Raw genomic sequence first — 14081 nt, 5'->3', positions numbered from 1 at the left:
AATTACTTTGTTGTTATGCCAAGTTCAATTTGAGAGCTACAACTATGAATTTCTAGCTTAGTCAACTAAATGATAAAATTCCATGTCAAAATTATAGATACATTAATCGTGGCTTCCACAAATACTTCTTTTTAATGATTTCAAAAGGACAACTGGCTAATTAGCAAGACACCAGAAATATAATAAGAACACTTATATAAGTTTTCTAAATAGTTGGTTGAAGGGGTCCAAATGCCTTCAGTATTCTGACCATATGCAACTTGCATTAAATGCTGAGTGGGAAACCCTCTCTAAGGCCTTCTGGTTCAAAACAGTTCCCATGTTTTGGAATTTGCAGTCCATAACAATCAAAACAACATTCAGGAAGACACATAAAAGACACAAGTATTATGATACGCCAAGGAGAAATAATTAGGATCATTTCAACAGTTCAAAAGCAACATTAGAAACTACAATGAGGCTGTGTGTGGTGGCTCACGCCTGTAATCCTAGCACTTTGGGAGGCCAAGGCAGGCAGATCACTTGAGGTAAGGAGTTCAAGACCAGCCTGGCCAACATGGTGAAACCCCTCTCTACTAAAAATACAAAAATTAGCTGGGTGTGGTGGTGTGCATTTGTAGTCCCAGCTGCTTGGGAGGCTGATGCAGGAGAATCACTTGAACCCGGGAGGTGGAGGTTGCAGTGAGCCGATATCACACCACTACACTGCAGCTTGGGTGACAGAGCCACACTCCATCTCAAAATAAAATAAAATAAAATAAAATAAAATAAAATAAAATAAAAAACTATAATGAGATACCTCCTCACACCTTTCAGGAAGGTTATCACCAAAAAGACAAAAGATACCAAGTGCTGGCAAGGATACGGAGAAAAGGGAACCCTTGTACACTGTTGGTAGGGATGTACATTAGTACAGCCATTATTGAAAAAGCATGAAGGTTCCTCAAACAATCAAAAATAGGACTACCATATGATCCAGCAATCTCTCTTCTGCGTATTTATCCAAAGAAATAAAATCAGTATGTTGAAGAGATATCTGCAGTCCCATTTTCATTGCTGCACTTTTCACAATAGCCAAGATAAATAGAATCAACCCAAATGTCCAGTGACACATGAATAAAGAAAATGTGATAAACATGTGTATATATACATGTATACACACACCCACACAATAAAATATTACTCAGCTTTTAAAAAGAAAGAAAGCCTCCCATTTGTGACAACATGAGTCAATCTGGAAGACATTATGTTAAGTGAAATAAGCCAGACACAAAGAAAAATACTGTATGATCTCACTTATATGGAATCTAAAAACGTCAAGTTCATAGAAGCAGAGAGTAGAATGGTGGTGACCAGGGGTGAAGGGAGGAATGGGAGATATACAAAGGGCAGAAATTCTTAGTTATGTTAAGATGAGTATGTTCTCGATATGTAATGTACACCAAGGGACTATATACAGTTAAAAATACTGTGTTATATATTTAAAATTTGCTAAGAGTAGATCTTAAGTGTTCTTAACATGTACACATGCGCACACACATACACATACACACACACAAAGGTAACTGTGAAGGAATGGATGTGTTAATTAGCTTGACTATAGTAATCAGTTTACTATGTGTATATATATATATATCAAAACATCATGCTATGCACCTTAAATACATACGATTTCAATTTAAAAAACAAACAAAAAAACTAAGTAAAACCAGTACCTGAGAATAAACTAACATCCGTGAGTCTTGGGATGTAAGGATGTAAGAGAACAAGAAGAGTTCAGATGGAGTAATGCTGCCCAAAACACAATCCTCGGGCCAGCAACATTGGTATAACCTGTGAGCTTGTCGGGAATGCAAATTCATGGTTCCACTTCTCCCCACTGAATCAGAAGCGCTGGACCAAGCGGGCCCAGCAAACTGGTTTCATAAGCCTTCCAGGTGATTCTGATGCCTGCTGAAGTTTGAGAGCCACTGAGCTGGAAGAGTTTCTGGCACAGATGCAGCCTCTACTCAGATGAAACAGAAGGGAGGCGACTTTCTAAAACAAGATTCTTTTTGGAGGGTGGAAGGAGGTAGGGAAAGGAATGCCGTTACTAGAGAAACATGACTTGAGGCAGCAGTCTCCAGCAGGTCCTGGAGGATCAGGGAGACTCCTTGGTGCTTGCCCAGTGGTCACAGCCTGGCCATGAAGGATGGAAGAAGAAATGAGTAGGAAGGGAAAGACAATAAGCATAGGATTTCAGGGGGCCCTGCACTGAGAAAATGTCCCCTCGTGCTCTCCCTATGCCTAGAATTCCTTTAAACGGGACAACGTTTTTTGTTGTTCACTCAGTCCGTTCTTCATTCACTGTTACTTGAAGACATTGCTGAGAACTAAGGACCCACGGCTAAAGAATGTCAGAATCTACTCCCAAGGAGCTCACAGGCCAGAATAATACATTTAAGACGAAAGTGCCAGCTGCAGTCACATATTCCCAGAGGTCCATTGTTTAACTGCAATTTCCCAACTCCATGAAAGGCATAGAGAGGTCACTTACTTTGGTCAGAAAAATGTGAGTGGGGAGATGTTCATCTCTTCATGGTAAAAAACTTTAAGAGCTAGTGTGTGACATGACATGATCCCTTCCCCTTGCCATGGTAACCAACAACCCTCCAGATAGCAATGGGGCAGTCAACTCAAGTTCTCATGTAAGGATGATGTGGAAGAGGGACTGGTCAAATCACAATGGACATGAGTAAGTGAGAAGTTCATCTTTGTTGTTTTAAATACTGATATTTAGGGGTTGTTTGTTACTGCACATAACCTATTCTGACTGATACAAGTAAGTATTAGTATTATTCCAATGTTACATATAAAGAAATAAAAGAGAGATTAAAACAACTTACTAAAATACAGAGAGGTGGTGCTGTAGTCTGAATGTGTCCCCTCCACCAAAATTCCAATTCATATGTTGAAAGTTAATGACCAATGTGACAATGCTAAGAAGTGAGGCCTCTAGGAGGTGATTAGATCGTGAGGGCTCCACTTTCACAGAGAGGATTAATGCACTTATAAAAGAAGTTTCATACAGCCTTCATCCCTTTTGCCTTTCTACTTTCCACCATGTGTGGCACCACCTTTCACCATGTGTGGCACCATCTTGGAAGCAGAGAGCAGCTTTCACCAGACACTGAACCTGTTGGCCTTGATCTTGGAGTCTCCCAGCCTCTAAAGCTAGGAAAAATAAATTTCTGTTGTTCATAAATTACTCAATCTGTGGTATTTTGTTATAGGAGTAAGAACAGACTAAGACAAGTGGTGTCACTGAGTAAATGTTTTTGGTTTAATTCCTGATGCTCTGGCATCAGGAGCCAAAGGAAATTCAATTACTTGATTCCACAAAGATTCCCTCTTGTAGTTCTAGTTCATACTTTGCCACATTGATATTTGTTTATATCACATGACTAATAATTGATCAGAAATTGCCCGCATCTAGACAAAAAATAATGAATGCTGGAGAGGATGCAGTGAAAAGGGAAGTCCTATACACTGTCAGTAAGAATGTAAATTAGTACATCCACTATGGGAAACAGTATGGACATTTCTCAAAAAAACAAAAATAGAAATACCATATGATCCAGCAATCCCAGTACTGGTTATTGATCCAAAGGAAAAGAAATTAGTATATCAAAAAGATGCCTGTACCCCCATGTTTATTGCATCACCATTCACAATAACAAAGATATGGAATCAACCTAAGTGACTATCAACAGATGAATGGATAAAGAAAACATGGTATATTCACACAATGGAATACTATTTGGCCACAAAAAGTAGTAAAACCATGTCATCTGCAGCAACATGAATGGGACGGGAGGTCATTATGTTAAGTGAAATAAGTCTGGCATGGAAAGACAAATATTGCATGCTATCACTCATATGTGAGAGCTAAAAAAGTGGATCTCTTGGAGGTAGAGATGAGGATGGTGGATTCCAGAGGCTAGGAAGAGACTGCGGGGGAGTGGTGGTATGTAGAGGTGTTGGTTAATGAGTATAAACATACAGTTAGATAGAAGAAATAAGTTCTCATGTTCAATAGCAGAGTAGGGCAGCTATAGTTAACAACAACGTATTGTACATTTCAAACTTGATATGTTCCCAATACATACAAATGAGAAAAACTTGAGGTGACGGATACCCTAAATACTCTGAGTTGATCGTTACACATTCTATGCATAACAAAATATCACACGTACCCCAGAAATATGTAAAATATTCTATATTAATTTTATAAAAAGAAACTGCCCTCATCTGAAGAGGTTAAGCTTATTGCCCACTGTGACTCAGTGTGTGACCAAAGTAAGGACCCAAACTCAGATCTTTCTGACTCTAAAGCCTGTGATTTTATCACAATGCTTCATTGCTGTCACGGCTAAATGTACTCTAAACCAAGTAAAAGTTCTCGTCTCAACTCCACCCTTAATAGTAATAACCTTGAGGTAATAATTTAAACAATGGCTTCAGGTTTTTATTTGTAAAGTGGGAATATTTACCCTCCCTTCCTCACAGGTTGCTATGAGCTAGACTGAGTTTAAAGGTTTGTAAATCATACATCAAAGAATTAGAAGTAGTAAATCATAAAATTTCAGCTCTGGGACAGTCTCTGGTTCATGAGTGGCTCTAGAAAAAAATAATTTCATATTCATCTCTTTAGAAGAAAAGCTTTTTACTTTAATTATTCGTGATGGAAATAATAATACTTCATTCTAGGCTCCTCAAACAATATTAAACATAATTTTATTTTCTTTTGATGACTTAGAGTTGTTTTGGTATGTTTTGATTATGAGTATCAACCAGGACATGGTTTTGTGCAGTCCTCTGATAGCTGTGTGAAAAGCCAAAGTCTTTCCTTAAGAAGCTCATCTACATATGATCAAGAATGGAAAATGACTTTTGAAAAGCATAATCATGCCAAGAGGCGAATGTGGTTAGTGTGCTCACACTAGTGAAGGTCTGCAGGAGTCTGGAGGAGGAAGAGATGGCCACTAGGTCAATACCACCACTGATACTGGTGGGCTACTGTAATTGTCTTCTGTCCAAATCATGAGTGAGGATTTTAATTTGCTGTGGCCCTGGAAATGAGAAAACAAAGTAAACAGGCTTATGGATGTGTGCAAATTAAGAGCAAGCAAAGTTGGAGCGAAGACTTTGAGTATACATATGCATTGGAGTTTACGACAACTATTTGACTTGTTTGATTATGAATATCAACCTGGATATGGTTTTGTGCAATATCCGGACAACGAAAAGCCAAGGTCTTTCCTTAAGAAGCTTATCTATATATGATCAAGAATGAGAAATGGCTTTGGAGTTTTTAAAATTTTGTGTGTGTATGTCTACTTCCTGGTTTTGTTTCATCCTTAATAAGCAAAGGTCCATAGAGTGTAAAGTTATGATACTGAATAGCCTTTAAATGGTTAAAGAGTTGTTAGATATGTTGTAGCCTTTGAGTAGAGGAAAAATCTGTTCTAGATTTTGCATTTCATATAATACAAAGAATTCATAAAAAATCCTTTCCACTTGTTCAGGGCTTGCCAGTGTATTTAAATTTCGGGCTTGCCAGTGTATTTAAATTTCTCCACCTAAAGATTCTTTCTATACACACTTATATGTTGCTAAATCAGCTTCAACCCGGGTAGATAAAGCTGTTGATATTTTCAAACTAACTTTTAAAAAGCACTACCCATTCGTGCTCAAATTTTCATAATTTTATTTTTTTCAGACTCAGATTGTCAGAATAATTCAACACCAAAAGTGTTTGAGTGACATTCAAATCAGTCTTTCATTCACTCACTCACTTGTTGCATTTATTTTCATTCATCTAACAAATATTTAATTAGCATCTACTATGTGTCAATCACTCTGCCAGGGGCCCAGGGATAAAATGATGCACAACTCAGACTTGATCCTCATCTTCTTAGATCTAAATCTTGAGTGGAAAGACAGAAATTAAACAAACAATTATATATATGATACATATTAAAAAGAGAAAATGTAGTATGGTATGGAAGTGAATATCAAGGTGGGCAATCTTAGTCTGGAAGGTTTTAGAAGGCAGTTTGAGGAAGTGACTTGAAACCGAGATAGTGCAGGGAAGGGAGGGAAGACTAGCATGTGCCAAGTCTCAAATACTGAAGTACCCGGTTTCAAAGAAATGAATGAAAAAACAATGCGGCTTGGGCAGAGAGGTGAGTGAAAAGATAGCAGGGCAAGATCATCTGAGATTTCATAGATCATATTAAGGAGTCTGAACTCTATCTTAGGAGACACCATGATGATCTCTTCTAGCAGAGATAGAAGATGATCATATTTGCATTTTTATAATGTTCATGCTGCTGTATGGAAAGGGGCAAACAACAGATGTAGGAAGACCATTTAAGAAGCCCCTACAGTAACCCAGGAAAGAGATGACAGCAGCTTGAACCAGGGTGGCAGTCACTAGGGTGAACAGAGTAGACAGAACAGACAGCTATTTAGAAGATAGAATACAAAGACCTTGACACCAGGTGTGGGCAGTAAAGATGAGCAGCTATCAAGATGATGCCCAGTTGCTGGCTTGAGCAATTGGATGCAGGATGGCACCTTTTACTGGAATAAGAACAAATGAAAAGAAGCTATTTGAGGAGAGAGTTTAGTTTTGAACATGTTATTGGTTCTTACATTCCTAGAGACTTGCTGTTAATTGACTATATGTATAGACACACACACACACACTCACACAGACAGAGAGAGAGAGAGAGAGAGAGAGAAAGCAATCCTATAATCAAAACTAAAAATTTAATCCACTAATAAGCATGAGGCTTAGTGACTATGAATCATAATAATGTTGTTTTTCTTAGTGAAATACAATCTCTGAATCTTCACACTAGAATCAAATGCTGGCTGATGAGTATAATTTGGGACTAATTTCTGTTCTCTTACAGCATCATTTATTTGATAACGAAGGAGAACTGTGGTAGCATTTAGTATAAAGTAATTGTTAAACTCAATATACTATTAAGAAAACAACAAGAAAAAGCCTGCCTCCAACTGCTTCCAAATTAAAAATCTTAATAAAAATCAATGTCATTATGACATTAAAATGATGAAAAGAAAAAAAAATGCCACAATATTTAGAAAATATTTGGTATATAAAACACTTTGAAACCCTGAAAGAAGAGAGAATTCAAAGTATCATTGTTACCAAATTATTACCAGTTTGATTTTCGAATGACTTGTTTCAACAGATAATGAATTTTCACTAATGATGCTTGCATACTGTGACACTTCCTTACATCCACATAGCATAATAATTCAGCTGCACATCATATCACAGATTTTTCTTTTAGGTTTGGGTGCAACCTCAGACACCCTTCAATAACTGCTTAGTGGTAGCAGGAAAAGGAGGGCTTCATGACATGTGGGTAGAGGAAAGGATATCTCGTGAGCAAGGGAGGGGTGGACAGATTTCTCGTATTTAGTAAACAATAAAAGTAGGGCTCAAAGAGACCCCTACATCCTTTCAAAATGTAAGGATCTGCCATGTTATGGAGACTTCAGCTCTTTTTCCATGTACTGGTAAATAGTTTTGTTTTCATTATGTAGAGCTGATTTCTTCACCAAGGAATGGTGCAATTCATTAATAATGAAACTTGTTATTGGCAAGTCAAGCACACGAAAGTGAGGAGAACATATGAAAGGATGCATCCCTCCAGGTTTGAATTTTATCTTTTAGTCTCACAGGGTACACAGGGACCTTCTGTTCATTCTCCCAAATCCTCCAGTCCTAGTACCTTATTATGTCCTCAGTAGGAAAAGAAAAACCCTCTCTTTGAGGTCAAACCTTTCTTCTTTCCAGGCCCTAATGGTCCCTAACTCCCTGGTTGGCCTCTCTTCCTCAGAGTAACCCCTTTCCTTCTGCTTCCCTTGAGGATAATTCTGCAAGTCCTTCCATTCCATTGAATTGCATTCCACATAGGGTGGTAGGGATGAGCTTTCAGTCCCGAGGGGTAGATTATCTACAAAACAAAAATAAAATATTTCATGCTGAACCAAATACTTGACTTCCTATGAATGAATATGCTAAGGAGCCTCTGACTCTTCCTTTCCTTTATATTTCATATCCAAAGGTGGGTTTGGAAGTTCCGTATGGTGCTGGCCCCATAAAAACAGTCTGTGCAGAGCAAAGAAAAACAGTCCTCAAACCATACATACATATTTGCTGGTTTACTTGTTTATGATGTGTCTCCTCCACTAGATTATACAGGGAACATTTTTGTTCACAAGTTCCTAGCATAGTGCCCGACACATAGTATGCTTCAAATGACATTTATTAAATGAAGGTGGAATCCAGAGAACTGGACTTGGCCAAATGATGTTACAGGCGTCATTGAACTATTCTGTGCTCATGAGGCTGTGAATTTCAAGACAGACCATGCATACCTTCTTGTACTGAATTATAGACATGTGACAAATTATTACAGTATTTACAAGCAGTCTTAATGAAAATTCATCTTTACTAGAATGAGTCATTTGAAAATTAAACTAGTAATAATTTGGTAACAACACTTTAGGTTCCCTCTTCTTCCAGGGTTTCAAAGTGTTTCATGTACCTAATATTTTCTAGATATTGCAGGGTTTTTTCCATATATATATATATATATATATTTGAGACGGAGTCTCGCTCTGTCACCCAGGTTGAAATGCAGCAGCGCTATCTCAGCTTACTGCAACCTCTGCCTCCTGGGTTCAAGCGATTCTCCTGCCTCAGCCTCCCCAGTAGCTGGGATTACAGGCGCCCAACACCATGCCCAGCTGATTTTTGTATTTTTAGTAGAAATGGCGTTTCACCATGTTGGCCAGGCTGGTCTCAAACTTCTGACCTCAAGTGATCCACCCACCTCAGCCTCCCAAAGTGCTGGGATTACGGGTGTGAGCCACTGTGGCTGGACTCTTTTTATATTTTCAATGTCATAATTCATTGATTTTTATTAAGACTTTTATTTTGAGAACAGTGAGAAGCAGGTTTTGTTGTTTTCTTAATAGTGAATTAAGTTTAACAATTATTCCATATTAATTGCCAAAGAGATTCTCCTTCAAGTAAAAAATAAATAATACTCTAAGAGAACAGAAATTAGTCCCCAAATCATATACATCAGTTAGTTTTTAATTCTAGTGTGAGGAGTTAAAACTCCTATTTGGGAGAGGGAAGATAATGATATTCTAAGCACATAATGTTCAAAAGCTCTAAAGCAGTAAACAGTTTGATATGTTCTGGGAACAGAAAGAGGGCCAAAGTGGCTGAGGCAGAGATGGACAAGGGGCTGGTCATGCAGCCTAGATAAAAAGCGTGTGATTTGTTAAGTGTGTTTAAGCTGGTTTGTGACACAATCTGATATGCAGATATCACTTTGACAGCTGTAAGGATAATTAATCCCAAAGTGGCAAGAATCGAAGCAAGAAGTAGACCGGGTGAGGGATGCTGGTGGCTTGGACTGGGGTTGTGATAGGAGTTGCTGAAAGGGACAGAAGACAGGACGCACCACATAGCAGGTGAAGGACAAGAATCAAGGGAATTTCCAGATCTCTGGCTGGGGGTATGGCTGTGCTGTTTATTGACATAGAGAAGACTGAGAGTAGGAAGAAGATTCGGCCTGAGGAGAGCAGTCAGTATTGGGAATCATGAGTTCAGGAGTGGGCATGCGAGTCTGAAATGCCTGTGAGACATCAAAATGCAGATGTCACATAGACACTGGCTACAGGTGCATGAAGCCTGGGGATGCCTACTTGACATCTGTTTTGATATCTCACAGGCATCTCAATGACAACGTGTTAACACAACGCAACTGAGACAAAAGAGCATTCCGAAGTAGAGGGCTTCACAGGCAGTTCCAGGAGTAAGATCTGGGCTAGAATACATACTCGGGATTATCAGTATAGATTCCATGTGTAGAATGAGAGCAACCTTACACTTTTGTTCTGTTTAAAAAGACCACAGATAAGATACAAGGTAAATGAGAAACTGCTGGTACTTGATTCTGAAGTTTCCATCATGAATTACTTTGGACACAAAATCCTCTGAAGACAACTTACTCCTAAGTAATTTATTGTACATACATATTTTACAGAAGATACGTTATAAATATATGTTCATTTCTCACTGAATGCAGAATTAATCAGGCATCAAAGTTTTGCCTTATTAAAATATGTATCTTCACATTAAAAAATAAATTGATATGAGGACATTTAAGAAATAATTTCTCTTCAATTATGTGTTCCAGAATCTTGGTTTCAGAATATGACCACAGATATTTTGTGTTTGGCAAACCATTAGGTAACTTCTAAGTCAACCTTCCAAACTAGCATTGAGCCCCATGCTCCTTCATGAACAGTTCACCCCTAAAGCATTCGAAGGGGGTGAGCATAGCAGGAATCCACAGCAGAGCAGAGAATTCCTGGAGACCAAAAGTGGGGTGCCAGGGCTTGGCTAGCATGAGGAGGACAGTCACTCAAAGGGGTGGTAGCCCCAGTGGACTATTCAAGTCTGAGCTGGGTAAAGACGGGTATCTCCACAGGAAGGGGAGTGGTGGTGTCTAGGCACAGAGTTTCAGAGCCCAAGCCGAGAGAGGAGCACTTCATATGGGGCTGTGGGCCAGCACAAGGTGTTAGAATCTGAGAGAACTGAGATGGGACTCCCTGTGGGAGGGGAAAGGTGGATGAGGAGTGGCAATGCAGAGCACAGCCATGCAGGGAATCAGCACCGACAGTGAGAGGCAGGAGTCCCTGTGGGGCAGAGTGAAGCAAGGGCTGCAGGGATGAGAGACTGTTTACACAGAGAGGGCCTATGAGTGGTGGCAATACCCGGATAGCAACAAGCACACCCATCATTTCAGACCTTGGTTTCTAAACACATTTTCCACTTAAAAAAAAAAAAAAAATCAGGCTTCTGGGAGAAGTAGCTAATTTCAGAGCTAGAGCAGGAAAAGGACAAGATGAGCTCACAATGATTAGTGCTAAAAAAAAAAAAAAAGAAAGAAAGAAAGGCAAGGAAACATTCAAAGAATGATGGGGTAGGTCAAAAGGCTTGAATGAGCTTCCACTGGTCAAATATGGGATAACTGAGCATCAAAATAAATAATGATAGTATCAGATTTTAACCTACTAAACCATGAGTCCATAATAGAAATAAATATATACATTGATAGTTTAATAAGGAACAAGATATTTACATACATTTGATGTATGTAAATAATATAAAAAATAGTAATTAAAAATGGAAAATAATATGCAATTTTACAGTGGCAGGCATGCCTAATCGAGTGACCAAACTGAACATCATTATCATGGGACAAACTGAAATGCAGTAACCAACACAATGAGAAGACAGCACGACTTCTGTGATAATCCTGTCAAACCTGACTCTAACAGCAAGCAAGCACCAAACAAACCCACCTTACGAGACATTCTATGAAATAACTGGCCTTTCCAGTTTATGAAAGTCAAGCAAATACCAAAGAAACATTCCAGATTGAAGCAGAATAAAGAGAAACGACCACTAAATTCAACACAAGATTTTGGATTGGATCCTTCTGCTATAAAAGGCATTATTGGGAAACTGGCAAAACTGAAGTGGGATCTGAGAATTCTGTGGTAGTAATATACCAGTGTTAGTGCTTTGAATTTGATGGTTATGTTGTAGTTAAGTAAAGAATGTCTTTGTAAGAAATGCACACTAAAGTGCCTGGAGGTGAGAGCAAGTTACTTTGAAGTATTTTAGGAAAACAATTTTTTGTACTATACTTGCAAAATTTCTGTAAGCATAACATTTTTTGAAAACTCTTTTAAAAATCGCATTTATTTGTCTTAGCACCCAATAAGCTAAGACACTTACCCCAACATAGTCAACTACTGGTTTAAAACTAATCTCAAGTGTCTTTTTTTATTTTTATTTTTATTTTTATTTTTCTGAGACAGAGTTTCACTCCTCACCCAGGCTGGAGTGCAATGGCACAATCTCGGCTCACTGCAACCTCTGCCTCCTGGGTTCAAGCGATTTCCCTGCCTCAGCCTCCTGAGTAGCTGGGATTACAGCCATGCGCCACCATGCCTGGTTAATTTTTGTATTTTTAGTAGAGATGGGGTTTCACCATGTTGACCAGGCTGGTCTCAAACTCCTGACCTCAGGTGATCCACCTGCCTCAGCATCCCAAAGTGCTGGGATTATAGGCGTGAGCCACTGCACCTGGACTGATTTTCCAAAACTTCCACTAAAGGGATGCAGTCTCCCTATGATAGGCAAGTCTAGAGTCCACTGTGGCTTTCCTAGAGCTACAATAACACTGACAACTTATTCTTAATTAAACGAGAACATTATGCCCCTAAATCCAGTCTTATCAGAATTAAGAAATAAGTTCATTAACATTTCACTTGGGCTTTTGAAGTGGTAATTCTTGTCATGTTTTCTGATTATCACTTACCTTTGTTTAAACAAGGGATCTGCCACACTCAACAGGAGCAATGACTCATTTTTGTACATGGGTTCTAAATACTACAAAATTATACCATTGAAATCTTTTCGCCCAAAAGACTTCTAGCACTACTAGACAATTTCAGAGAAATATGAGGTTTTTCTTTACATGGTTCTTTTTCCATTTAAGCAACTGCTATATATTCCCTTTAAATAAAAACAGTCTAGAAAATGCCCACAATTACCATGAGATCATCTGGATTTAGACATTTCATTTAAAAATGAAAAAGTTAATGTTAAAGGCTCTTATATCACTCCACAGACTTTGGGTTCATTTGAATTTCGTCAGCCCTTTTGTTGTTTCTTACTGAAGAGTTTCTAATGTGTAAGATGAGAGCAAAGCCAAAGTGATGAGGTTGGTCTTCAGTTCCTTCCTAAATCAGCCAGACCACACAGGGAATTCCCACTCACGGAGAACTCACAAAGAAACTCTGATCACAGGAACACACAAAAGTCTACCCAGGAGATAAGTTAAGGCTCAATTCCATAAGTTAACTCAAACACATTCACTTTAGTTTCAAAATATATGATATGCAATCTAGCCTTTTATTTTAAAGAAACATAGTGTGCAATTTTGCTGTTAGAGTCATATAAACTGTAATAAATACCATAGATCTTCTAAAAACTAACTTCTCAAACTTTTCTGATTTTTTTATTATTATTTATTATTTATTATTATTATTACTATTATTATTAAGATTGAGTCTCGCTCTGTCGCCCAGGCTGGAGTGCAGTGGCACAATCTCGGCTCACTGCAAGCTCCGCCTCCCGGGTTCATGCCATTCTCCTGCTTCAGCCTCTGGAGTAGCTGGGACTACAGGCGCCCACCACCATACCCAGCTAATTTTTTTGTATTTTTAGTAGAGACGAGGTTTCACCATGTTAGCCAGGATGGTCTCGATCTCCTGACTTCATGATCTGCCTGCCTCGGCCTCCCAAAGTGCTGGGATTACAGGCGTGAGCCACCGAGCCTGGGCACTTTTCTTATATTTAAAGATTGCAACATACTTCAAGAACATGATTCATTGTTTTTACTTAAACAGTGATTTTTTCATTAAAAAAAAAAACTGAGAAACAGAAAGGAAGTACCTTTCATACATAAGGCCATATTATTCCATAGAAAATAACTGCCTCAAAAATCATATTGAGATTCACTATAATTAATCCTGGCCTCCCAAATCCTAGGTCACTGGCTTTTAAGACACCGAATTATCCTCTTCTTTAATCTAACCACCTGCTAGTCATGAGATATCAAAATACTTTGTATTGTAAGAATGACAGACAGGAAAAAAAAATCCTATCTATCTGAAGAATTACCTGTCCATCAAATCTTTGAATTGGAGCCAATTCTGTCACAGACAGAATGTGGGAAATAGGTCACTAAGTAGAATTAGGCAAAGGCTGGCACCTCCTCACTGGTCCCTGGAAGCCTGTCAGATCCCAGGTAGTTGCAGAGACAAACTTGTGCAGAGGAGCCTGGCATGGCCCAGAGGTCCAATCTGTCCTGAGATTATGTATTTAAGATTATTTCTGACTT

The 14081-nt window shown here is 38.6% G+C and overlaps 1 protein-coding gene across 3 annotated transcripts in view; it reads right to left on the bottom strand.

The window, feature by feature from the left end:
• The window catches only part of LOC105465600 (transmembrane protein 200A), an 80939-nt gene that overhangs the window by 23329 nt on the left and 43529 nt on the right, over positions 1 to 14081 (bottom strand). The window contains exon 1 of one of the 3 annotated variants that reach the window (XM_011714109.2): positions 1716 to 1999. The exons of the other annotated variants lie outside the window; for them this stretch is intronic. The gene's annotated coding sequence lies outside the window, so the exon portion shown is untranslated. Of the gene's footprint in view, positions 1 to 1715; positions 2000 to 14081 lie in introns of those variants that run through there. 3 annotated transcript variants of the gene reach the window in all.

The sequence above is a fragment of the Macaca nemestrina genome, chromosome 5 (genome assembly GCF_043159975.1).
Source record: "Macaca nemestrina isolate mMacNem1 chromosome 5, mMacNem.hap1, whole genome shotgun sequence".
Classification (NCBI taxonomy): domain Eukaryota; kingdom Metazoa; phylum Chordata; class Mammalia; order Primates; family Cercopithecidae; genus Macaca; species Macaca nemestrina.
Note: the sequence above shows the minus strand (reverse complement) of the source record. Positions and strands in the feature narration are given on the sequence as shown.